Source organism: Colossoma macropomum, unplaced genomic scaffold (genome assembly GCF_904425465.1).
Source record: "Colossoma macropomum unplaced genomic scaffold, Colossoma_macropomum, whole genome shotgun sequence".
Lineage (NCBI taxonomy): Eukaryota > Metazoa > Chordata > Actinopteri > Characiformes > Serrasalmidae > Colossoma > Colossoma macropomum.
Window position 1 is genome coordinate 1,767,501 of NW_023494801.1, and position 27,239 is coordinate 1,794,739.

General features: G+C 41.7%; 1 protein-coding gene across 1 annotated transcript in view; it reads left to right on the forward strand.

The window, feature by feature from the left end:
- The first annotated feature begins 3,033 nt into the window (after nt 1-3,033).
- Nucleotides 3,034-27,239, forward strand: part of emp2 (epithelial membrane protein 2) — a 38,686-nt gene continuing 14,480 nt past the window's right edge. The window contains exon 1 of the mRNA XM_036589368.1: nt 3,034-3,160. The gene's annotated coding sequence lies outside the window, so the exon portion shown is untranslated. The remainder of the gene's footprint in view (nt 3,161-27,239) is intronic.

Below are 27,239 nucleotides of genomic sequence, written 5' to 3' on the forward strand. Positions count from 1 at the left end.
TACAATAAACACAGTGCAGACAATACAGTACAGTAAATAAACACAAAACAGGACACAGGCAGCACACGGTACTGAGAGTAAGTGGAGCTGTGCAAAGGAGGATGGAACACACTATGACATATTAGCAGCTTAGCAGAGAGCCTGGCATATATGAGCATAGCAGTCACTGAGGCAGCAACCAGAGCAGCAACATACATTTTAAAATATATCACTGTTGTCGGAAGAAAACCTTGTATCTCTAAATTGGTAACTTTACAGGAGAAGGAAAAAACATACTTTACTCTTAATGTAAGTCAATGGAACCAGACTTTTTTCCAAGTCATTTTGGGCCGTTTCTTTTGGTCCATTCATCATGAAATTTACACACAATGTAAAGGCCAACAGGCATTTTCAAATTATGTCAAAAACTGAAAAATGACCAAAATGGAGATACGAGGTTTTCTTCCAACAGCAGTGATATATTTAACAAATACATTTTTCATACATTGAACATTTATTTATTTTAGCTCATCTTTTTTGCAGTGAGGATCCAGAAAGCTAGGCGTGTGATGCTGCTACTGACTGCAAACGACAAAAACCTTGTTTATACTCAAACAGAAAGAATGCAGTAGTGAGGCTTTCACCCTTTTTGGATATTTGGGTGTTGCTGCAGCTGCTGAGGGGAGTAGTGAAGGTAGGAGGAGTGAAGGGGGCGAGTCTGTGGTGTTTTGGAGCGCAGCCATGATATTTAACAGTTTCCTCTGTGAGTAAATCTACAGCCCCTCTCTTCCTGCCCCGCCGCTCCAGCCAGAAACCGGACAAAAAATACCCCCTTTACTTACACTTGCACGTCTACACACACACACACACACACACACACACACACACACACTCACACACACACACACACACACACAATCGAAGACGCATCTACACTGCATAAACGTCAATAATTCATCAATCTGTATGGGAATAAAATATCAACACCTTGATAGAAGAAGTAAACAAACTGAAAGATAAAACTGTTGAAATGAGCTTTATTGTTAAGTATGTTGTGTCTAATAAGCTACAGAGAAAATGGGGCTCCTAACAACCACCTGGAAGAGCTGGTCGACCCCAAAACTGCCCCCATCAGATAAACAGCACTTAAAGCTTTCATCTCTGAGAGAGAGGAGAAAATCAAGCTGATCAGATCTGAAAACATCCACAGGTGTTTCTGTCCATCCTTCCACTGTGAGAAGACGACTCAGCGCTGTGGGTCTGAAAGGATGTGTAGCTGATCAAGAAGAACCTCACTGAGAAAAGGAGACGGACACATCAAACAAAGAAGCTGAACGATGGACTGACCACCCCAGAGTCCAGACCTCAACACCACTGAATGTGTTTGATTACTTCAGAAAATGATCAACCAGCTTCTAAGACTGAACTTTGGAGGTGTGTCTGCAGATTCTTTGAGGAACTGAAAGTGAGTCTCCTGAAGAGAGTGGAAGCTGGAATGAAGGTGAAGAGTGACTCACTGACTCAGTTGATTTAGCTGTTGGGACGTCTGTGTGAGTTTCTGTTAAATATGTTTTCTACTTGTAATTAATATCCGTTTTGATTATATATGAAGGGTTTAATTCCAAATTATACAACAGTGAGTTCCGGCCACGCAAGCTGATTGGTTGAGCAGTGTTCTAACTGTGCTGTTATTTCACCATAACATCACGTTTTTCACAAACACTGTATCACTCCGCTGAGCGTTGCTAAGCAACGACTTTGACAGCTGTAGGAGACGCTCAAGACATTTGAACGTTTTTACTTCTTACTTTGCCACAAACAGAAAACGGACACTTTTACGATCACATTTGACCGACAGCCGATTTGGTCAGACGCTGAAGATGAGACGACACTAAACTCCCAAACTGTCATCACCACTGAGCAGCTTTTCAGTCAGCAGCTGTGACAGAAGAACAGCTAAACAACCTGGAATCAGCCAGAAATGAACCCAACACCATTCGCCAAACTAAATGGGCTGTAAGATGCTTTACAGACTGGCTGGAACAAAACAACATTAATACTGATCTGGCAAAAACTGACAAAAGTGAGCTGAACTTGATATTGCGGCAGTTTTATGGCTCAGTCTGATTTGGTCAGACTCTGAAGATCAGACTACACGTTTGGTGAATGGTATTGGGTTCATTTCTGGCTGATTGATATCGCATATGCTGCATATTCCTCTTATTTTTTTAACTGTGCTGTTAATGCACTTAAAATGAAATATCTTTGGGAATAAAGTTAAGATTTACTTCCTCTTCTTCTTTTTCTTCTTCTTCTTGGCCAGCTCTTAAAGGGGAACTCCACCTACTTTCCAAAATTAAATTAAGTAGCTGAGACATAAACAGAGTCGTTCAGAGGTTTGGTGTGAAACGCTCCACTTTAGAGTCAGAACTGTTCACAGTGGTGGTGATAGGAACCAGACGTCCACCTCTAAAAGCTCCCTCACAGAAAGTTCCTACATGAAATAGTCATGAATTCACTGACTGATGACTGAGACACTGTTTTATGATAGTTTAGAGAACTTAAACTCCATTCATGGTGGAGGGATACATGCAGGGCGTTCTAAGGCAAAATAGTCCCCAAAGAAAACGTATTATTTCAGATTTTCCACTATTTTCCATCATCAACGTTCCATATAAACTCAGAAGACTCGTGTAGGTTCACTGGTGGTTCTGGATAGTAAATAAACTGTCTATATTTGTGTTGTAGTCATGGCGACCCCTGGTTCCTATCACCACCACTGTACAGAGATCTGAACCATTTCACACCAAACCACTCTGAATCACCCTCAACCATTGAATTACACTGAAACTTTGAAAAAATGGGTGGAATTCCCCTCCCCAGAGGATTTAGCTGTGTTTGTGTGTTCTGTGAGAACATTTTGAACACCTCCTGTCTTCAGCAGGCTCCTCCCTCCAGCTCCATCCTCAGCACAACAAAGTATTAAATTCCAGACCACACCCAGCCGACTCGGGGCGCTGAGAGATCTGTGGGGGGCGGGGCTTTCGGAGCCCCTCCCTCCCTTCCACTACTACTCCTTCTGCCTGCAGTCACGTTTAGCTCCTACATCACGTTGCTCTCACATCTGGCTGCTCCTCACGCGCGCTGGGACTCTTCTCACCTCTTCTCTTCTTCTGCAGCGGTGAGTCTTTCATCTGATCTCATTTCTGCGCGAGCTTTATCACTACGGAGGGCTCAGGAGGGGTGCGAACTTTTTTCATCACAGGCTCTGGAGCAGCTTTCCTTGCAAAACTTCCAGAGTCCAGACAGAGAAAGGGGCGTTGTCGGGCAGGGGCAGCGCGCGCGCCTGTACAGAACCTCTCAGACGGGACCTTAATTGAATAAAGCCAATTAGCCCAGTTAGGCTGGTTATGTTTTGACGCCTAATCCTGTCTGGGCACGCGCTTTGAATTAAGTGACGTGCTGAAAAAGTCGCTTTCTTCTCTGTAGCGCGCTTCAGATCTGCTGATATCAATAATAACAATAATCGTGGTTTAATAGATGTGATTATGGTGTGATATAAGCTGTTGTGGTCTGGTTTCAATTCACAAAGTTTGTTTTTTACTTTCACGAGTGAAGTTATCTTGAAACTCTTGTTCAGAATGGCGCCCCCTGCTGACACTGAGTAGTATTGCATACATTAGCTTTATGCAGATGTTATATGGGCAGATATTCAAGTACTGTGATAATGAGCAGCCTGGTTAATGTTCCTTTGTGCATTTTTGAGTCTATCTGTGCCTAAAGGGGACTTTCTCCACTGATTCTGATTATATACATGTATATATACATACTTTACTTTTAATGTAAGTCAATGGAACCAGAATTTTTTCCAAGTAATTTTGGGCCGTTTCTTTTGGTCCGTTCATCATGTAATTCACACACAATATAAAGGACAGTAGGCATTTTCAAATTATGTCAAAAACTGAAAAATGTGTGTGTGTATATATATATATATATATATATATATATATACACACATATACATATACACACACACACACACATCTGGCCCAAAGTTCCCTAAAAGTCCATGTTTCACTTTCAAAAATAAGTTTGCTTAAAAATAACTCGCTCTTCCTGCCGAGCTGTTGGAAAAGTCGAGCCGCCTGTTCAGATAAAGGCTCTGTGGAAGTCGACTGTTGCCCCTCTGCAGCTTTGCATGTCTGCTTTTTGCATATCTGCCATTGGATCTTGCGAACGCGTCTCTGTGAGTGTCTCTGTGAGGGTGTAATTGTGCGTGTGAGCCTTCAGCACATTCCAGAGGGCTGTTTTTGGTGGGGGGGGGTTTGGTGGGGATGGGGGGGTTGGAGGGGAGTGGGCTGTGTTTTCAGGAGGCCTCAGTGTGGAGTGGATTTCCGGAGGCCCGCCGGTCACTCTGCGAGCGCAACAAAAACACAGCCAGCCCAGCCCCAAAAACGCCACGCCCGCCGGACATGCATGTGGGGGCTCGATACGAGGGGTGAGGGGTGCAGAAGGCAAAAATCACCCCCTTGTAAAACTGCAGAAGCCCCTTTGCATCCCCTTAGAAGGCAACAGAAGCACGCCGGACTTTTATATGAATACTTTCAGACTCGTAGCTGAAATGACTGGAGAAACAATGTGGAAAGTGCAGATTCTAAACAGATTTATAACAAACGCGTTCTAGATTTTAACTGAGAACAGCCTCTGAAGTGATGTGTGATTATTTTGGGTAAAAAGGTGAATTGTAGTCCATTTAAATTACACTGGAATGCCAAACAGGTTCTAGATATTAACTGGGAACGATCTCTAAAGTGCTGTGTGATTATTTTGAGTAAAATGAAATGACTAACAGGTTCTAGATAGTAACTCAGAACAGTCTCTAAAGTGCTTTTTAGTTATTTTGGGTAAAATGTAGTCCAACTAAGTTACATTGGAATACCAAACCTGTTCTAGATAGTAACTTAGAACAGTCTGTAAAGCACTGTGTGATTATTTTGGGTAAAATGATGAATTGTAGTCCAAATAAATTACACTGGAATCCCAAACAGGCTCTAGATTTAAACTTAGAACCATCTCTAAAGCGCCATGTGATTATTAGTACTGCGTGATTATTCATGAAACGATGACTTGTAGATAGATAGATAGACAGATAGATAGATAGATAGATAGATAGACAGATAGATAGATAGACAGATAGAGAGATAGATAGATAGATAGATAGATAGATAGATAGATAGATAGACAGACAGATAGATAGATAGATAGATAGATAGATAGACAGATAGATAGATAGATAGATAGATAGATAGATAGATAGAACTTCATTGATCCCAAAGGGAAATTGCAGTGTTGTAGCCCAAGTAAATTACACTGGAATGCCAAACTGGCTCTAGATTTAAACTTAGAACAGTCTGTGAAGTGCTGCGTGATTTTTCTGGGTAAAATAATGAATTTTATTCCAAATAAGTTACACTGGAATGCCAAACCGGTTCTAGATAGTAACTTAGAACAGTCTGTAAAGCGCTGTGTGATTATTTTGGTAAAATGATTAAATGTATCCAGCTAAATAACACAGAGTAAAGGTTCTAATAAAGGACAGTTACATATCTCTGGTAAATACAATCGTACACTAAATTCCACTGTAACGTCACACGTTTTAGCAGGAAAGGAAATCAGAAGCTCCTCCAAGTGGCGAGTAAGTTATATGGAGTAAAATGACACAAATACAAAGTTTTCTGAACCCAGTAGAACCACAGTAAGATTCGCTGCTTTCACTTACAGCCCAGATCCAGTTTGGTTTATAGACAATAAACAGATAAATACTGTATAAGACTCTGTTCTTCATCGATCTACAGTCTTTTTACATCATATAACTACCAAAATAATCACAGCACTGTGGAGTTTGTACCACACACTTACCCAGGTAATACCTAGAACCTTCTTAGGCATTTCAGTGTAATGTAGATAAACTGCTTTGGAACTTCATGACCTACTTTGGAGTTTGTAACTCAGACATAACCTAGTTAATACTCAGAACCTAAAGGACTGTAAAAGAGAACATTACCAAAAAGACTGACGGAGAATGTGTTGGTTTAGAAAATGGTTCCGTGTAGCACCAAAAAGGTTCTGCTGTTGTTACAAGCCATTGTTGAACCCTGTTTGGTGCTGTATAGAACACTGTTCAAAACGATTCTGTATAGAATAGAACACATTCTCCATCAATCTGAAGAACCGTTTCACCGTGCGGAGAACCATTTACACATGAAGTGGTTTGATATAGAAACAGAACCACTGCCTTCACTAAAGAACCCTTGAAGATCCGTCTTTTTAAGCGTGTGTGATTTACGGCCTGGCTGCCGATGGCGGGATATTTATCCTCAGTTTGTGTAGCATTACAGCGTGTCTTCCTCTGGCGGCGCGCCCAGACCGGCTCTCTGGAGAGCGCTTATAGCTCCGCGTCTGGAGTTAACACGGATAAAGCTTCTTCCCACATCCAGCAGAGCCAAACGGTCTGTAAGGACCTGCACGTTCAGTCCAGGGTTGGGCAGTGTGACAACATCCTATTGTTATTGTGATACATTATAGCTGCGTCCCAATTCAGGGGCTGCGTCCTTCGAAGGACGTGGTCTGTGAAGGCGTGTCCTTCTAAGGCTGCTTAGACCCGCAAAGGCTGAACCGAAATGAGATGGTCTGCTCTACGGCGGATTTCCTGTTTGTGTCACAGCACCGCTGTTCCCGTCCTCACCACTGCGTCACGAAACGCCGCTCTTGTCAAGTTCTTTTAAAGTTCTTTAAAGACCAAAAACTTTGATTTTAGTTTTGTAATTTATTATTATTAGAGCTGGAGATGCTTCTCTCGGTCGGCTCTTTGCTCGCTAAAACAAAACATAAGTGTAAGTTTTGGCTTCTTTAACATTTGTATTGTTTCCTAGCCTTCCGCCCAATGACAGCTGGGTCCAGCACCTCACCGTGACCCAGAAGGATAAGCGGTTTAGATGTTGTATGTATTGTTACCTATTCAACTCAGTTTAAACCCAACACTTACATTTAAAGTGTCTCCTCCGCCGCCGTTCGCTCCTCTGCTGACGCCGCCATGTTCTTGAACCCTCGCCGGCACACAGTGAACCTCGAGATATCATTCACTAGTGAACACACACACTAGGGGGCAGTGAGCACACTTGCCCAGAGTGGTGGGCAGCCCTATCCACGGCACCCGGGGGTTAGGTGTCTTGCTCAAGGGCACCTTGGTCACGTACTGTCGGCTGAGGGGATCGAACCGGTGACCTTCCGGTCACAAGGCTGGTTCCCTAACCTCCAGCCCACGACTACACTCTTAAAAAAAGATGGTTCTTCAAAGGTTCTTTAGTAAAGAAAATGGAATATAGAACCATGAACACTCAAAGAACCTTCTGGATGATTAAAGGGTTCTTTGCATGGTAACACGATTCTTCAGATTGATGGAGAACGTGCTGTAGATGGTTCTATATGGAACTTTTTTGAGATGTGTTCTATATAGCACCAAAAAGGGTTCTACTGTTGTTATGATACAAGCTTGTACGAGCTATACGGTCAGTACTTCTAGAACACTGACCAACTGCATGGATCATAAAAAAGGCAGACCAGTTATAGAGAACAACAAACATCAGACATGTATATCAACTGCGTAACTTTGTGTTTTGATGAAAAGTGTGATTTTGTGTGTGTACAGCTGTGTGAAGCTGTGTTTGTGAGTCGTGTCCTGGCTGTGTTTCAGTTTTAGTGCGCTAAAATTGTCAATGAACATGGACAAAATGGAATTTTCAGTCATTAGTTTTAATAAAATAAACATAAAACATCAAACTCAGCTAATTAATCAGAGCCATTGCTTCACCTGTTTTCCCCTTTTCTGTATTTGAACATTTTATACTAAACTTAAAACCTTATTCTCTGTTCATTTTGCTCTTTTGTTGTTGTTTGCTATCTGGTGTCAACCAGCGGAGGATGGGTTCCTCTTTTGAGTCTTGGTTCCTCTCAAGGTTTCTTCCTCTCGCTCTTAGGGAGTTTTTCCAGAGCCGGTTTATGAGGACCCTCCACTTCCTATTTCCCCTGTTATATCAAAAACAGGACTGAACAACAGCAGAGGGCGCCAGCGAGGGAGTCCTCAGTGAATGGGAGTAAAAGGAGCTCAACAGCTAAAAACGAGAAGTTAAAATAGTTTCTAATCTCTCGCCCAGAACTTTCCTTACCTGAATGTTTCCTTTTTTCTACAGCAAACGGGTTTCGGTGGCATTACTGATACTGAGTACTGATTGGTTGGCGAGCGGAGCAGCTCATTGGCTGTTCGCGCTCACTGACGTCATGAACATACACGAGACGCCGTTTTAAACTCCTATAACTCGAGTTTAAAAGCTCTTAGAAATAAAACAGCAGTGTTGAAATGTTTTATGCTGAAATGAATGAATTCTTTTATATTAAAAATCTTTAAGCATTTATAAACTATGATTTTGCTCAAATGCTCCATATTAACCCATTCATTTTGGACTCGCTCGGGAGCGCCCTCTAGCGTTTGAGAAACCCAGAAGACAATACAGAGTGGTAATTCTCCTCTCTACAAGTTCTCTGGTTTTTCCTTACCATTGTTGCCATTGGCGACGCTCATGGGGCCTCGGACCCTGATTGTTCTGTAAAGCTGCTTTGCGACACGCCTGTTGTAAAAAAACGCTACATAAATTACCTTTGACTTGACTCGAGTTAATGTGTGTTCCACTCTTAGAACCAATTGGGTAGAATGATCCAGTAACAGCTGTCTGATTGGATGGCATTGTCTCTTTTTATTGGTTATTTTTACCACTTTTCCTCCTGTTCCTTCTTAAATGGTTTATTTTTGCACAAGTTGAATTTGACCGAAGTCACTGTACTGCAGTTTTTCAGCCTTTTTAAATGCGCCACCGCTGCTGTGGTGGCGTACAGTTTTCCACCTTGCTGACAATCTCAGAAAAACAAAATATTGTGATGCACATCGTGTATTGTAAGCATTATGATCTTATATTTTCACACGCCGAAAGCTTCTCTTTACAATCCGCATTCTCACACAGAAACCAGCCAGTCTCTGCACTCGGTGTCGTGACAGAGTTGCCGTGTTTGACCCAGAAAACAGGGCCCTGGTGTAATTCTCGTCAGATCCTCCTTTTCCATGTGTTATTTTTCCATTCTTCAAAAACAGATCTGTTCCAGTAATCTGTTTCAAACTTTCATTCCTGAGTTTCTAGTCATGTTTTGTGGCAAAAAGAGTTTATTAAAGTGCTCAGTGTTGAAATGTGCTCTTTGTGTGGTGTGTTTTCGGTGCAGGTAGTCGGCACTGCGCCTGTGAAGGTCAGCAACAATCCAATACCATATGGTCCTTTACATTTCCATTCCAGAAATGTGCAGATTTCAAGTAGTTAAGTGCCTTGTTTACCCTGCAGTGCGGTTATATTAATCTCTATGTGCTATTTATTTAAAAAGAGGCCTTATCATCATTACTGTGCTGATTTAAATAATAATGTTTGCAAAGAAATTCACTCCGTTTTTGTAGTTTCTCTGTGTGGCATCTTGGCTATGACTTCAGAGTGAATTTGTTACACTGCAAAACGGTGTCTTAGTAAAGTAAAATGATCTTAAATATAGTCAATAAATCTAATATTTCTCCTGTTGAGATTGTTGCAAGCTTAATTTAAGATTATGTAGCTTATTTCTAGACATTTACATGATTTAAGTAATTTTATTAAGTAAAATTATCTCACTGTACTGGCAGATAATTTTGTTTGTTGTAAGAAATTTGCTTGAAACCAGCAAAATTATATGCCAGTATAGTGAGATAATTTACTTAATTACCTGAAACAAGTAAATAACGTCTGGAAATAAGAACGATAATCTTATAATAAGCTGACAAGCATCTCAAAATGGGAAATATTAGTTACATATTGACTAGATTTGAAATCATTTCACTTGACATACCATTTTTTTGCAATGTAGCACATTGCAAAGCTGAAAACAGCAGAAGAGCAGTTTATATAGATAACAGAGTCAGAAAACTCATAATCAAGAGATACTGAACAACTCCACCCAGTTTGAGGCCAGTGTGAGATGATTTAAGCAGCTGAATTGTTAAAAATGAAAGTCAGCTCAACTTAAAATGATAAGGTAACTGATTACACGGCTTTTCTTCAGTTAACTCAACTTGAGGAGTTCACTCAACTCAAACTTCAGAGTTTAGGCATTTTCTCCTCTTGTGTATCCACTTATGGATGGTTGTGGCATCGCTGGGGTTCAAATTGACACCCTCCTGTTGAGGTGAGGGTTTAGTCCATCACAGCATTTGGGAAACACCTGAAGTTTCTCAGATCTAATGTCCATCCCATTTCACCCCTCGCCCCTACCACTTAGCCCTACCCCTCCGTTTTGTGAGTTCACGTCTGGGGTAGGGTGTCCCGATTCTTGTTGAGATAGAGGGGTAGGGTGAGGTGTTGGGGCTACATGACCCTCCAAACTGAGGTTTTTCAGAGACTCCAAACCGAGAGTTATGAGGAAAAAAGAAAAACTGGCAAGACGGCTGAACAAGAGACCAAAGAAACACACAAATGTGAGAATTTTCTCTGTTAAAAATTACGATACCCACTGTATTATCTTAGTTTAATGTTGTTTCAATGTATTATGATCATTTTCTTCATAACAAGCATATAAATCACTAGTAGTGCTGATGTCTCAGTAACTAAATTTGCCGTTCCACCTTAAATGGCTTAAAAACCATTTAAGGTGGAACGGGAAAATTCGAACAAGAAGCTGGTGAATATCTGACTTCAGCTTCATATCACTGAAGAATTAGGGGTGGGTGATAATAAATAATTGCCCCCTCTTTGAAGGCATATGATGCCCTAAATGTAACTAAAGCCCAGCAGTGAGGAGCTGAACTTTACCCTCCTCTGCTGGCACTGCAGACTGGCAGGGTCGCCTACAGAGCAGCGCTGGTAGCTGTTAATGAAGTGCTGCTCTTTTTATTTGAGGGTCCCGTTTCAGAGGGAAGGTTTCAACCACTACCCTGTAACTCAGCTCCAAGGGGCGACACTCAAAAACAGAGGGGTAGGGGCTCAGTGTTGTTTTAACTTTAAATCTAGCATCATCATTTGCTGCAACTGTCTTATAATCTAACAATCTTATAATCTAATAATTCATCCCAACATCAGGAGGTGGTGAGTTTGAAGCCCAGCAGATCCACAGTTGCCATATCTGGAATCTCGAGGAGAAATGCCTGATGGGATTGTGTGGGGGGACGATTCCCAGCTGGTGGGTGAATTGAGTAAAAAAGCGAATTCTATTTTGTTTAACTAACTAGAAAAGGGAGCTGGAGAAGTTTGAGTTAAGTGACGTCTGGTGTCCTCAAGCTGAGTTGACTCAAGAAAAGCTGTGTAATAAGTTGCTTTATAAGTTTCAGTTGAGATTATCTCGTCGTTTACAGTTTAGCAAAATACTCATTGGTGGGCTGTAGGCTGTCACTACTTGTTAGCTACATTAGCCTCAGTGCAAAAACTAAAGAAGCTACAGACACAGGCTTGGGCAAGTGAAAATATGTGTACATTTGATTATTATTGGCCAAAATATCATTTTAACTCCAATTTGGAGTTACTTTAGACCAGAGGGCTTCAAATCCAGACCCTGAGTCCAGTGTCCAGCCAGGATTTTGTAATCACTGGTAGCTGAGATATAGTTGTACACCTAATTTGAACACCCAGAAGTTACTATTTATTTGCTCTGTTTAGTGTATTGGGAACAAAATAAAAATATTTTGTGTTTTATTTTTTCCCCAAAATGTTAAACTTAGCAATTAAACAGTAATTGTGCATTAAAATGTGCAGACGTTCTCTGTAGAGGATGTGTTCACTTAGTTTCACTCAGAAAATCAACAAGCTTGACCCGAACTTTTGCACACGGCTGTACTTGGTGGCCAAATAGTTCCATCAACAGTTCAGTTAAGTACTTATAAACACAAAAAGACTCAAGTTCCGGATTTAAAGACCTTTACCTTTAGTCCTGTCAATGCCTGGATCAGGAGGCAGCTCTGGGTTAGGCCAGAGGTCAAGCTCTGACCTTTGTCGTTGTACAACGCTGCCCGGCCTGTTGTCTTTAGAGGCGTCGCGCCGGATGGACACGGGGGTACGAGAAATGCAAGGGTGCACTTTTTCCTGCAACACTTTGAAATTCCTGTCAGTGAAAACGAAACGTGATGAGCCATCAGCAGACGCTCGAGTCCGGCTCTTTGGCACGGGATGCATTTGAATTGCAAACTAGCTGTCACACAGGGTGTGTTATCAACAGCACAGCGCCGCGGAATGGAGGAACGGTGGATAAATGGAGCAACATGGTTCTCTCTGATACACAGCTCGTTTTTATCTTCAAGAAGAAAAGAGAAACCAGTGTTGATCAAAACCCGTTCTTTAGTGAAGTGAGGGCCGGCGGTCACTAGTGCAGCACAAACATGTCCTGACTTTGTAGAAAAAGACGACTAAGCTGCAGGAACAACATTTGTTTAACCTGGAAGAACCATATTTTGTTGTTTCCTGAGGTTAAATTAGGAGTTAGACTTAGACATTTCTTATTAAATACAGATACTGTGCAGAACTGAGAGAAAACTTCATTTATTTCATTTCCAGTTAAAACAGCCATTAAGCACGATTCATTTTTCAGGAGATATTTCTGAGATTAGATTTAAGATGAACTGAACAGAATAATATTAGAAGATATAGAGAAAATGTGGCTCCTAACAACCACCTGGAAGAGCTGGTCGACCCCAAAACTGCCCCCATCAGATAAACAGCACTTAAAGCTTTCATCTCTGAGAGAGAGGAGAAAATCAAGCTGATCAGATCTGAAAACATCCACAGGTGTTTCTGTCCATCCTTCCACTGTGAGAAGACGACTCAGCGCTGTGGGTCTGAAAGGATGTGTAGCTGATCAAGAAGAACCTCACTGAGAAAAGGAGACGGACACATCAAACAAAGAAGCTGAACGATGGACTGACCACCCCAGAGTCCAGACCTCAACACCACTGAATGTGTTTAAAGTGTGACTCACTGAACACTCAGACAGCTGATATTAGATTGAGCTGTTGAGGCTTCTGTGTAAGTTTCTGTTAAATATTCTGCTTTTTTCTGGTTCTTAATATCCATTTTGACTGGAAAAGTCACTGTATCTATAAAAATATGGGTCATATTATTACATACTGTTCAGTCTGAGACCACTTTGAACCTGAAAATAAACAACAGAAAGTTTTAAAATCTTGAAAAATGTAGAACAAAGAAAAGTTGTGAAAATTTCTGCACTATTTATTGAAATTTAAACAAATATGTGACGCTGACCATGTTGAGGTCTTCGTACAAAAAGGTCAGATTGTGTTTTTAGTCTTTTCCAGTGAAGCTCGTGTTCAGACGACTCTCAGTTGGGTTCGATTTTCTGATCAGAGTGATTCGCACAAATCTGTGGAGTTTCCAGCCTGAGTGGACGCTGTCATTAAAGCAAAAGAAGGACATGTCAAATACTTAAATTCTCAAATTCATGTAAACATTCAAAGATTCTACTTTTCACTCAAAACATGCTGATAATATCATTTGTATTGAGAAATGTATTAAATTATAAAGGAAGGCAAAATAGAAGCATTTTCACCAGTGCTGTCAGACTGTACAGTTACATATCGCTGGTGTTGGAACAAAACCTTGTATCTCCATTTTTGTTGTTTTTCAGTTTTTGACATAATTTGAAAATGCCTGTTGCCCTTTACATTGTGTGTAAATTTCATGATGAATGGACTGAAAGAAACGTCCCAAAATGACTTGGAAAAAATTCTGGTTCCATTGACTTCCATTAAAAGCAAAGGATGTTTTTTCCTTTTCCTGTAAAGTTATCATTTTGGAGAGGTTTTGTACTGACAACAGCAATATATAAATATATATAATACTTTTGGGAGATATGCATGACTGCATGTCCTGTCGTTGAGCAAAAATGACTTGGAAAAAAGTCTGGTTCCATTGACTTACATTGTATTTTTTCCTTCTCCTGTAAAGTTACCACCATATGTATGTGTATATATATATATATCTCGCTGCTGTTAGAAAAAAAAAACTTGTATCTCCATTTTTCAGTTTTTGACATAATTTTAAAAAGCCTACTGTCCTTCATATTGTTGTAAATTTTATGATGAATGGACTAACAGAAACAGCCCAAAATTACTTCCACTGACTTCAATTAAAAGTAGATTATGTTTTTTCCTTCTCCTGTAAAGTTACCATTTTGGAGATACAAGGTTTTGGTCTGATAGCAGCGATACATATGTGTGTACACACGTGTGTATATATATATATATATATGTAATACTTCTGGGAGATATGTATGACTGCATGTCCTGACGCTGAGTAAAAACAAGCGTATGTAAATGTGTCCATATGGGGAAAACTTCAGTCACAGTCTGGATGCTTTTCCGTACGAGACGTTTTTATAACGTTCGCTAGCGGTGTTTGGGTGTGGTGTCTGTGTTCTAAGAGAGTGACAACAAATGGCCTGAGCCTAGCGCCGCGTTTCAGAAATAAAAACTCAGAATAGAGGTGAAATTCTTGCAGCTCTTGGCTGCTGCAGAGATGACGATGCCTGTGTGGAATACAGCGGATATGGAAGTACAGAAGGAGGCAGGCGGACAGAGACAAAAATGCAGACGCGCATTCAGACTCTCAGATGACACGAGGAAGGAATGTAGTCAGGACTCAAACACTGGGGGGTGGAAGAGGCGGGGGTCCAGCAGACATGAAGACAGACGTACACTTAAGTGGGATTGAGGGATTTGCTTGCTTACAGACACACAAAAATGGAAAATGAGATGGGGCTGGCAGGCCGAGTCTGTTCTGTTTATAAACTGCATACTGGCACTCGTGTGACAGACATTAGTCGCGGTTTGAACGCAGTTGGTGCTGTGAGACACAATCTGCTATTTGCATGAAGAGACTAAACAAACAAACAAGCCAGTCTGTGATGGGCACGGAGGGTGGCGTTGTCAGCTTCTGTTTGTTTTACTTTCTGGCTGTTTGAAGATTTCAGCCTTGTTTTCCTTGCAGTGAGCACTACTGAAGCTGGTTTAGCTTTACCTTGGACAGTAATGTGATTTAAGGGATTACTGACCAGATCTGTGACTTTATTCCAGTATGAATCTGCAGTGTGTGTAGTTTTACAGTCTTGACAGTAATAATTGTGGAGCGATTTTAATCCAGTATGAATCTGCAGTGTGTGTAGTTTTACAGTCTGACTGTAATAATTGTGGAGTGATTTTAATCCAGTATGAATCTGCAGTGTGTGTAGTTTTACAGTCTGACTGTAATAATTGTGGAGCGATTTTAATCCAGTATGAATCTGCAGTGTGTGTAGTTTTACAGTAATAATTGTGGAGCGATTTTAATCCAGTATGAATCTGCAGTGTGTGTAGTTTTACAGTCTGACTGTAATAATTGTGGAGCGATTTTAATCCAGTATGAATCTGCAGTGTGTGTAGTTTTACAGTCTGACTGTAATAATTGTGGGGTGATTTTAATCCAGTATGAATCTGCAGTGTGTGTAGTTTTACAGTCTGACGGTAATAATTGTGGAGCGATTTTAATCCAGTATGAATCTGCAGTGTGTGTAGTTTTTACAGTCTGACAGTAATAATTGTGGAGTGATTTTAATCCAGTATGAATCTGCAGTGTGTGTAGTTTTACAGTAATAATTGTGGAGTGATTTTAATCCAGTATGAATCTGCAGTGTGTGTAGTTTTACCGTAATAATTGTGGAGCGATTTTAATCCAGTATGAATCTGCAGTGTGTAGTTTTACAGTCTGACAGTAATAATTGTGGAGCGATTTTAATCCAGTATGAATCTGCAGTGTGTGTAGTTTTACAGTCTGACAGTAATAATTGTGGAGCGATTTTAATCCAGTATGAATCTGCAGTGTGTGTAGTTTTACAGTAATAATTGTGGAGTGATTTTAATCCAGTATGAATCTGCAGTGTGTGTAGTTTTACAGTCTGACGGTAATAATTGTGGAGCGATTTTAATCCAGTATGAATCTGCAGTGTGTGTAGTTTTACAGTAATAATTGTGGAGTGATTTTAATCCAGTATGAATCTGCAGTGTGTGTAGTTTTACAGTCTGACTGTAATAATTGTGGAGTGATTTTAATCCACTGTGAATCTGCAGTGTGTGTAGTTTTACAGTGTTACAGTAATAATTGTGGAGTGATTTTAATCCAGTGTGAATCTGCAGTGTGTGTAGTTTTTACAGTCTACAGTAATAATTGTGGAGTGATTTTAATCCAGTATGAATCTGCAGTGTGTGTAGTTTTACAGTCTGACGGTAATAATTGTGGAGTGATTTTAATCCAGTATGAATCTGCAGTGTGTGTAGTTTTACAGTCTGACGGTAATAATTGTGGAGTGATTTTAATCCAGTATGAATCTGCAGTGTGTGTAGTTTTACAGTAATAATTGTGGAGCGATTTTAATCCAGTATGAATCTGCAGTGTGTGTAGTTTTACAGTCTGACAGTAATAACTGTAGAGCCATTTTAATCCAGTAATAATCCACAGTGTGCATAGTTTTACAGTCAGACAGTGAGCATGTTCAGTAATAGTAGTCCTGCTCCAGTCCACTTCATGCTGATGGAATAATAAAACCTGCTATCAGACACAGCCATGGTGTTATTGTGTTTGAGTGTGGAGCCTGCGGTGTAGTGGTAACATAAACATCCCAGCTAAGACCTTTAAACTTGGATTGTATGTGGGAAGCACCACTTGGCCAGTCAAATCTCGCTCAAATTACCTTTCAGAACCTCCTCTGAGAAAGCAAATCCAGCTTCAGTAGTGCTTTGGGGATTCTAACATACTGACCAACAAGAATCTCCCCCCTCCTCACCTGTTAGAGCGATACGCTGCAGGTTTAAAGGCCAAATGGAATCCAATTTAGGACACCAGGAATGAGAAGACCTCTCTCTCTCTCTCTCTCTCTCTCTCTCTCTCTTCCTGAAGATCAAAGTGGCTGGAGAGGATCCAAACAGTGTGTAAATGAAAGATGGGAACCAGCAGCCGATATCCTGTGGGGGAACCTCCATTACATCTGTTGCTGCCTCCATGTGGGAGTTGTTACTGGCTGTCATGGGCCGCAACCCCCGGAACGCAAAGTAAAGGCCTGCAGCAGTAACGCTAAAGCCACAGCAGATGCCCCAGAGAGGGAAGGCGTCTGATTTTCAAGCCCCAGAGCTTCAACTCTGCAGGTCTGGCCTAGGGCCGAGACGAGTCACGCTGTGTGTGAGCGAGCTTAGACGGAGGCACTGCGCCAAAGTACAAGACTTTTCAGGAGTTTCTAGCTGAACCCCTGCAGATCAATGATGTGAAGCTCTAAGCTAAATACAAGAAGCTCTGCTTGAATGGATGAAACCCCTGCTTGGACCAGTTACACACTTGCTTGGACAGTTTAAGACTCTGCCTGGTCAGATACAGATAAGATAAGATAAAACTCCGTCAGTCCTGCAACGGGGAAATTCACAGTGCTACAGCAGCAAAGAGACACTCAAGAAAAGAAGGAACAAGAAGAGAATTACATACATACATACATACATCATCTAAACCGCTTATCCTTCTGGGTCGCGGTGGGGTGCTGGAGCCTATCCCAGCTGTCATTGGGCGGAAGTCAGGAGAAGAGAATTAACGAGCAAGTAATTAACCTTGTTAATTACTTAACAAGGCTTACAGTTTGTTACTTGTTACTATATAGACAATATATATAATACTAAAAGTAAAAAATAAGATATCAAAATACAGAAAAAACAATATAAACAATTATAAATAAAAAAGCAAAAAATATTTACACTGCAAGGTTTACAGTATTAATATTGGACCATGTACACCCTTGCTTGGTCAGTTGAAGCCTCTGCGTGATCAGATGAAGCTCTTGCTTGGTCAGATGAAGCCTCTGCGTGGTCAGATGAAGCTCTTGCTTGGTCAGATGAAGCCTCTGCTTGGTCAGATGAAGCCTCTGCTTGGTCAGATGTAGCTCTTGCTTGGTCAGATGAAGCTCTTACTTGGACAAATGAAGCTCCTGCTTGGTCAGATGAAGCCTTTGCTTGGTCAGATGAAGCATTTGCTTGGTCAGATGAAGCTCTTGCTTGGACAGATGAAGTTACTGCTTGGTCAGATGAAGCTCTTGCTTGGACAGATGAAGTTACTGCTTGGTCAGATGAAACTCCTGCTTGGTCAGATGAAGCCTCTGCTTGGTCAGATGAAGCTCATGCTCAGTCAGATACAGCTCCTGCTTGGTCAGATGAAGCACTTGCTTGGTCAGATGAAGCACTTGCTTGGTCAGATGAAGCCTCTGCTTGGTCAGACGAACCTATTGCTCGGTCAGATACAGCTCCTGCTTGGTCAGATGAAGCACTTGCTTGGTCAGATGAAGTCTCTGCTTGGTCACATGAAGCTCTTGCTTGGTCAGATGAAGTCTCTGCTTGGTCACATGAAGCTCTTGCTTGGTCAGATGAAACCCATAATGTTTCTTGGTCTCAAGCTGGGCTCTGAGAGAGAAGCTTCAGTTTGGTATTCAAGGAAAGTATTGTACCCGCTACTGGCTGGTGCTGGCCAGTAGAAGGTTGTGAGACATGGCCATGCTGATGGCCACACCAGGAGGATCATGGTAGGTGCACCCTCCAGAAAAATGACTTGTTGATGTTGTTGATTTGGTTGTTCATTTGGTTGGAAATGTGTTATTTGTGTTGTTGTGTCAGGGAGTGAGTTGAGTTAGTGTGGATTGTTGGTCACCGTGAGGGTGAAGTGTGCGACTAGTGGTGACCTCCCCTGTGAGTTCAGTGCTTTGTTTGCGCCTCCCTGGTGATTAATAAAGAGCACTTCTCATGGTGGAATCATGGCCTCCACTGTGTCTCATTCTATGCCGATGCTACAGTATGTTTACCTTAGGAAGGCTCATGCCAGGTTTCTCTAGCCAATTGTGAAGACAAGAATATGATGGTTTATAAAGATTATCATCCTCATCACCAGTAAACATCAAACACTGAAGCTGAACAATGGACTGACCACCCCAGAGTCCAGACCTCAGCACCACTGAATGTGTTTGACTTCTTCAGAAAATGAATAACCAGCTTCTAAGACTGAACTTTGGAGGTGTGTCTGCAGATTCTTTGAGGAACTGAAAGTGAGGCTCCTGAAGAGAGTGGAGGCTGGAATAAAGGTAGAGTGACTCACTGACAGCTGAGAGTAGATTTAGCTGTTGAGGCTTCTGTGTAGGTTTCTGTTAAATATTCTGCTTTTTTCTGATTCATAATGGCCATTTTGACTGAAAAAGTCACTGTATCTATAAAATATGGGTCATATTATTACATACTGTTCAGTCTGAGACCACTTTGAAAATCTTTTTTTTTTTCATTTAAACCTGAAAATAAACAACAGAAAGTTTTAAAATCTTAAAAAATGTAGAACAAAGAAAAGTTGTGAAAATTTCTGCACTATTTATTGAAACTTAAACAAATATGTGACGCTGACCATGTTGAGGTCTTTGTACAAAAAGGTCAGATTGTGTTTTTAGTCTTTTCCAGTGAAGCTCGTGTTCAGACGACTCTCAGTTGGGTTTGATTTTCTGATCGGAGTGCTTCGCACGAATCTGTGGCGTTTCCAGCCTGAGTGGACGCTGTCAGTAAAGCAAAAGAAGGACATGTCAAATACTTAAATTCTCAAATTCATGTAAACATTCAAAGATTCTACTTTTCATTCAAAACATGCTGATAATATCATTTGTATTGAGAAATGTTGTATTAAATTATAAAGGAAGGCAAAATAAAGGCATTTTCACCAGTGCTGTCAGACTTTGGGACTGTACAGTTACATATCGCTGGTATATCTCCATTTTTGTCGTTTTTCAGTTTTTGACATAATTTGAAAATACCTGTTGTTCTTTATGTTGTGTAATACCTTTACCTGTAATAAAGGTAAAGAGTGACACACTGAACACAGAAACATCTGATATTTTATTATATGTATTGATATTTTTAACGCCTAAGCTGAAGCTTGATGACACTCAGGACTTTCCGAACAGGGAAGCTTCTGCTCCTAAACAGCAGAGCTCAGGACTGAGACATCACCTGTAGGAAGCACTGATGTATGTGACACTTTTACTGAAGAATTGCAGACGAGAAACAGACAATCGTGGCCACTTTAGGACAATTTCACGCTGTGTGATTTTGCCTCTCCTCCTGGAGACTCTTCTGCTTTCTTTCTTTTTTGTCACTTCGCAATTTACAGGCTGCTGCAATTCATATCTCCACTGGGCGAGGCTTAGTTTACAGTGAGGGCAGTTCCTGAAGCGGGCCTCGCTTTGTCTCTGTGTGTTAAATCTCAGAGCGGGCCACTTGCCAACCCTGGCTTTTGTATTTTCACCCAAAAATAAGTCTTGGGACTGTGCATCGTTGCTCAGGCACAGGGAAAGAACAATAAAGAAGGTCGGCAGCAGATCGAATCTCCATCTAGCTGTCCCGCGCAGATTTGTTCCCCTGCGCTAATCAAATATGGTCGAGGTTTTGTCTGAACCGTAAAAACTGTGCCTTATAAATATCTGCAGGCTTAGCTCAGACCGGGCAGCGGTGCCTGTAGGCAGCCTCGCCAGAGAAAAGTTTCTTTGTCCCAAGCCGAGCTCTGAGACAGGAGCTTCAGTTTGGTAAACAGAGGTAATCAGGCAAGGTATGTTCACCTTCAGGCTCAGGACAGATCCAGGAGGTTCGTTTCTTTAGCCCAATGGGAGGTTAAAGCATCATCACAAGTGAAGAAAACCCTGCTTTTCAACAACCTGATACTGTAATTTGAGCAAGAGCCGTTATGTTTCTTGAGGTGACGATTGGGAACGGTAGAGGCATCAGGAGTTAAGTTACGAGGAACAGAACGGGCCTGTGTGCCACTTACCTGCAGATTTATTGAGGCAGGAGTAGAAGAAGCAGGCCCTGCTTTTAATTTACGACTACATTAAAAGGTAAACTCGGTTTGTGATAAGGCTGACGAGAAAATGAATGGGCTGCTGCGTATGGAAATAACGAGAGCGCGAGGAGGCTGTGATCTTAATTAGATCAGGACTGGCTGAGTTGGAAGGCGTCGCCCTTCGTTCCAGCAGGTGAAGGAGCTGTTCATCAGAGTGAGCTGCTTCTGTTCCGCACAGCAGGTTTTAGAGAGAGATGCCTTTAACCCTTAGAAATCAAGAGTTATTGCTTTTGTTTTGATATGATATGCAAATCTAATTATGTAGTTACATACTTAACTAGAAAAGTGCATTTCCTGAAGAAAATACAGTGATTGTGCAGCTTAAGCTTGCTAACATGTTGCTAGGTGGTTGCTATGGTATCCCAGATGGTTGCTAGGGTGTTGCTAGGGTATTGCTAGGTGGTTGATATGATATCCCAGATGATTGCTAGCGTGTTGCTATGTAGTTGCTATGGTATCACAGGTGGTTGCTAGGGTGTTGCTAGGTGGTTGATATGAAATCCCAGATGATTGCTAGTGTGTTGCTATGCAGTTGCTATAGTTTCAAAGGTGGTTGCTATGGTGGTGCTAGGTGGTTGCTATGATATCCCAGATGATTGCTAGGGTGTTGCTATGGTATCCCAGGTGGTTGCTAGGTGGTTGATATGATATCCCAGATGATTGCTAGGGTGTTGCTATGTAGTTGCTGTGGTATCACAGGTGGTTGCTAGGGTGGTGCTAGGTGGTTAATATGATATCCCAGATGATTGCTAGCGTGTTGCTATGTAGTTGCTATGGTATCACAGGTGGTTGCTAGGGTGTTGCTAGGTGGTTGATATGAAGTCCCAAATGATTGCTAGGGTGTTACTAGGTGGATGATATAATATCACAGATGATTGCTAGTGTGTTGCTATGCAGTTGCTATGGTTTCAAAGGTGGTTGGTAGGGTGGTGCTAGGTGGTTGCTATGATATCCCAGATGATTGCTAGGGTGTTGCTATGGTATCCCAGGTGGTTGCTAGGTGGTTGATATGATATCCCAGATGATTGCTAGGGTGTTGCTATGTAGTTGCTATGGTATCCCTATTGGTTGCTAGGGTGTTGCTATGTGGTTGCTGGTGGTTGCTATGATATACTACAGAATGTTACTAATGTCATCTGACTTCTGAATATCATCGTAATATAAGCTGGGTGCACTCCTTCATTAATTTGTTAGGATTTTAATTAATTATATAATTAATTATAATTAGTAATAATCAGAATAAACTCAATTCAGAATAAACTCAATTCATGCACCAGTGTAGTTTGTTCTGAGTATGCTGTGCTGTTGTTATCAACTCTGCTTAATTCCATGCTGGTCTATGCTGCTTTATGCTGGGTTGACATACCAGCATCCAAAACATAACATATGCTGGTTTTGCTGGTAATCAGCATAATAACGTCCATTGCTGCTGACCAGCATACCAGCATCTAAAACACAACATATGGTTTGCTGGTGACCAGCTATGCTGGTTTTCTAGCACTTCCAACTCCTGGTGACCATATGGACAGTGTTTCTCCAGAACGTCCTGTCTTCTGTTTGGGTCTTCAGGCTTCAGAATGGCTGGTTCATGATTCCTCTGATTGCTTCCATCCATGTTGTAGCTGGTCGTCCTCTTCCAGCTCTTCCAGGCCTAATGATGGTCTTTTCCAGTGAACTGGTTCTTCTCATAATGTGTCCAAAGAAAGAGTTTGTTTGGTTATCTGGGCTTCCAGAGAGGCTTGATTTGTTTGAGGATCTGTTGGTTTGTTTTCTTTTCCGTCCGAGTTTCTCTCAAAAGTCTTAACCAGCACCAAAGATCAAAGGCATCAGTATTTGTCCTGTCTCACTCGTTTGTTGTCCAGCTTTCACATCCATAAAGAACCACAGAGAAGATCACTGCCTGGAGAATTCTGTCATTTCATTAAATGTAAATTTTTGTCATATAATAATAAAAATATCATAATATAGTTGTGTTTAATGCATCTTATACATAATTTTTTACTCAGCGTGACACAAATGCTAACTTCCACTAGCGCCTCCTTCCGATTTCCTTTGTTGTGTTGGCATCAAGCTAAAGTGCCGCACATTTTCCCACTGGCTTTAATTGTTAAGGCAGATCTACACGGACATTAGGAGCATGTAAAGCCCTATTGGAGCTGGATTAGTTTCACTAGAGGAGGAACAGTAATGTAATTTGTGTGTGATTTGACTGGCCGATTCATTCAGGATAAAGGATCCCAAATTACCCCAAATAGCCCGGAATGATGCATAGTCATTTGGGCATTTCCCTCAGCATTATGCGACAGGCTCCACACTTCCGAACAATAACAACAGGTGTGGCTAAATGGCTGATTGGAGGCGCCGTTTTGTGCTACCGGTTGTGTTATTACATTACTGTGATAGCTATTATTACTGGTTATAGAAGGTAATTCCTTCTGGAATTATTCCTTAGTAGACTAAGTAAAGTACAGACACGGCACATTCGTACTGCATTGAAATCACAGCTCTCGTCGCTAATCACTCAGATCGCAGCACGTCCCCAGATAAAACTAATCCAGCTCAAATAAGGCGGGGCTTTAGACATTCAAGTAATACATTAATTACTTTTTATTATACAGTTTCACAGTTATTCTTTCAGTAAGTACTTCAGATCAAATCCTGACACTGAATATTAATGGAGGAGCGGTTTAGCCTCTTGGCTAACTATGTTTTAGCCTTTTTAGCCAAGAAAATCCCTCAGTTTAAACAGAACCTTGTTCCTACCGCATGTTTGAGCACTTAGCGCTTGAGTAATGAATTCAGTTGTTGTGAGGTGGTCATAGGTGTGTATATCGAGTATCTTCAGCTTCTGCCATGGCTAAGCCAGTCCAGTTTCAGAACCGTAACCACTTCATAATATCTCTTCTTCCTTTAAAAACACAAACTTATTTTTAATATGGATGGACTGATAGTCTGAAATCATACGTTTCTCCACTTGTTTCTACAAACTACAAGTGAGAAGTAATTCATATTAACCCCTTAAATGCCAAAGTTTTATTACACACTTCTATAATCTAAGAACAGCTGCCAGTTTGCACTGACGTCCCTGTAGGTACTGAATAATAAGCCTCAGTGTGTAACAAGCCTGAGATTTTAAGGGGTTAAACCTTAGAATTCGCAATTCAGATTGTACTTTGCTTTTGTTATCGTCAGCAATAACTGTGTAGATAGATTGGAAAAACTTGGTACACATCGTTTTGCGCTCCTGAAACATCTCATAGTTTTCCGTCCTTCGTTTTTGTTGCTGTGGGCCAGAGGTTGCCTGTCGTTGAGTTTTTGAACTGGCAGTCTGTCTCAGAACTGTGGAACAAACCCTTGAATATTTTGTTACCTCCGAGCTGAAGCTTCAGACCGCAGAGGCTGTAGAGCTAAGCGCTAAAACATTTAGCGTTCTCCCCTCCGCACGGATTCCCTCCGCAGGGAAACTCGTTCTGCTTTTCCAACACATGTGGCCTATTTGAGGATGTAGTGGCTCCTTTGGTCATATTTGTCATGTCCTACAAATCAAAGAGGCAAAGCTGAAGATGCTGTCAGTCAAAAGGGAGTGGAATTTCTCTTTTTATTGGACCTGCAGGTTCACGCTGTGGTGAGGTTTGGGGAAAATTGGTTTGTTTAGTCAAAAGAACCCTTCTGTCACGAGGATGACGAAGCTTAGAAACACTCGTGTGAAAAAGAAGCCAACTGGCAGCGTCGAACTTCTCGACCGACTATAAATTAAGAGGAATTCCACTGATTTTTTTTACATTTCAGGGTAATTCAGAGGTTAAGATGTAAACAGAGTCATTCAGAGGGGTTTGATGTAAAATGCTCCATCTTAGTCCAAGTGTTCACAGTGGTGGTGATAGGAACCAGACGTCCACCTCTAAAAACTCCCACACAGAAAGTTACTACAGGAAATGGGTGTAAATGTACTGCCTGGTGACTGAGACACTGTTTCACAAGAGTTTTGAAATGTTCTGGGCCTAAAATGAATTTCCATGCAGGTCTAAGCTGGTCTATACTGGTTTATGCTGGTCTGGTGTTGGTTTAGCTGGTCGCACAGCATGGTCAAGCTGGTTGACCAGCATACCGGCATCCAAATCACAACATATGCTGATTTTGCTGGTTCAACCACGCTGGTCTACGCTGGATTTTCTAGTAGGGTAACCCCCAAAGAAAACTTGTTTTTTTCAGACATATCCACCATCATTAACATTCCATAAAAGCTCAGAAGACTCGTGTAGGTTCACTGGTGGTTTTGGATAGTAAATAAAATGGCTATTTTTGTGTTGTAGTCATGGCAACGCCTGTTTCCTGTCACCACCACTGGTGTCTCTGCAATGAACCATTTCACACCAAACCACTCTGAATCACTCTGTTTACATCTCAGCCGTTTATTATGCAGAAATGTTGAAAAATTGGTGGGATTTCCTATTAATACATAAAAGCGAGGCAGCATGGTAAGCAGTCAGTCTGAGGCTGGATCAGATGGTGAATTATCTAGCCTGCTAACTGCAACAAATTGGAGAAAAACATTGACTGGCATTTCTTGCCAGTGGAACATCCGTCAGAGGTTGTGGGCTGTTTTGCGGGTTCTGGACTTTCAGAAAAGACTAGAAATGATTCAGAAACCAACAGACATTCAGCCTTTGGCTTGGGTTCAGCAGTGCAGTCTCTGTTGCCTTAATACTCGACAGAGTTCACAGTCTATCAGTCAAAACATCACATAATCACATAATGACATTTAACTAAGGCTCAGTGATAGTAATTATTATCTTCATAGGCCTTTCGATCGGCCGTAGTGAGTCGCCATGCGTGTGCCCTGCCAGTGTGCTGTTGGAGGCATCTCTGTGGGCAGAATATCATGCACCCACAAATATCCCACTTTCCACATCTCCTCTGACGTCGTACGTTTGAACATGCTCCTCTGAGCCGGGCTCTGCAGACGGCCTGGATTAGTGTGAATGGAGGCTGGGGAGGCACGCCGGTGGGGTTTGGAGGGGGGTGGACCATAACATTGGCCCATTTTGGCCAGGCCATACTGGGCAGCGATGGAGGTTTCCCCTCCTCCGTCATTTCTTCCATGACTGCCGTGTCTGTTTTCAGCAGCGGCCGACCTGGAAGCGTGTCGGAGACTGCGGCTTTTGTTTTATATAAAAAAAGATGTTAAATGTCTGAACCCCGAGTCAGCGTTTTCCACCCAGCACGAGGGAACAACTGGGGCACTTTAGCGTAGACATGCACACACACACACACACACACACACACACACACATTTCACCGTGTTACAGTATCTATATACACCAATCAGGCATAACATTCTGACCACCTCCTTGTTTCTCCGTTCATTGTCCATTTTATCAGCTCCACTTACTATATAGGTGCACTTTGTAGTTCTACAGTTACAGACTGTAGTCCATCTGTTTCTCTGATACTTTGTTAGCCCCCTTTTACCCTGTTCTTCAGTGGTCAGGACCCCCATGGACCCTCACAGGGCAGGTACTATTTGGGTGGTGGGTCATTCTCAGCACTGCAGTAACACTGACGTGGTGGTGGTGTGTTATTGTGTGATACCTCAGTGTCACTGCTGGACTGAGAATAGTCCACCAACCAAAAATATCCAGCCAACAGCGTCTTGTGGGCAGCGTCCCGTGACCACTGATGAAGGACCAGAGGATGACCAACACAAACTGTGCAGCAGCAGATGAGCTATCGTCTCTGCCTTTACATCTACAAGGTGGACCGACAAGGTAGGAGTGTCTAATAGAGTGGACAGTGAGTGGACACAGGGACAAGGGAGCTAAAAACAGTCAACAGTCATTTTCAACTTATGTCAAAAATGGAGATACAAGGTTTTGTTTTATAGAGAGAGAGAGAGAGAGAGAGAGAGAGAGAGTCAGAGAGAGAGAGAGCAGTCAGAGCACTGTCTCCAGTCCCTTTGCACATTTTGTTTTGCTCCATCTTTGGGGAGAACATGACTGTCATAATCAGACTACCAGCATGACTGAACGTACTGTAACCCGGTGCTGACAGGTTCTCCAAAACAAACTCATAGCTTTTGAAGTCTAATATAAACCTTAACTGGCCCCCAACCCTCTATTACAAACCTGAAGTCCAAACGGAATTACTTTTCTTTCTCTGCAGTTCCCACTGCAGCAGCTGTGGCGCAGATGTCTGTTCATTCTG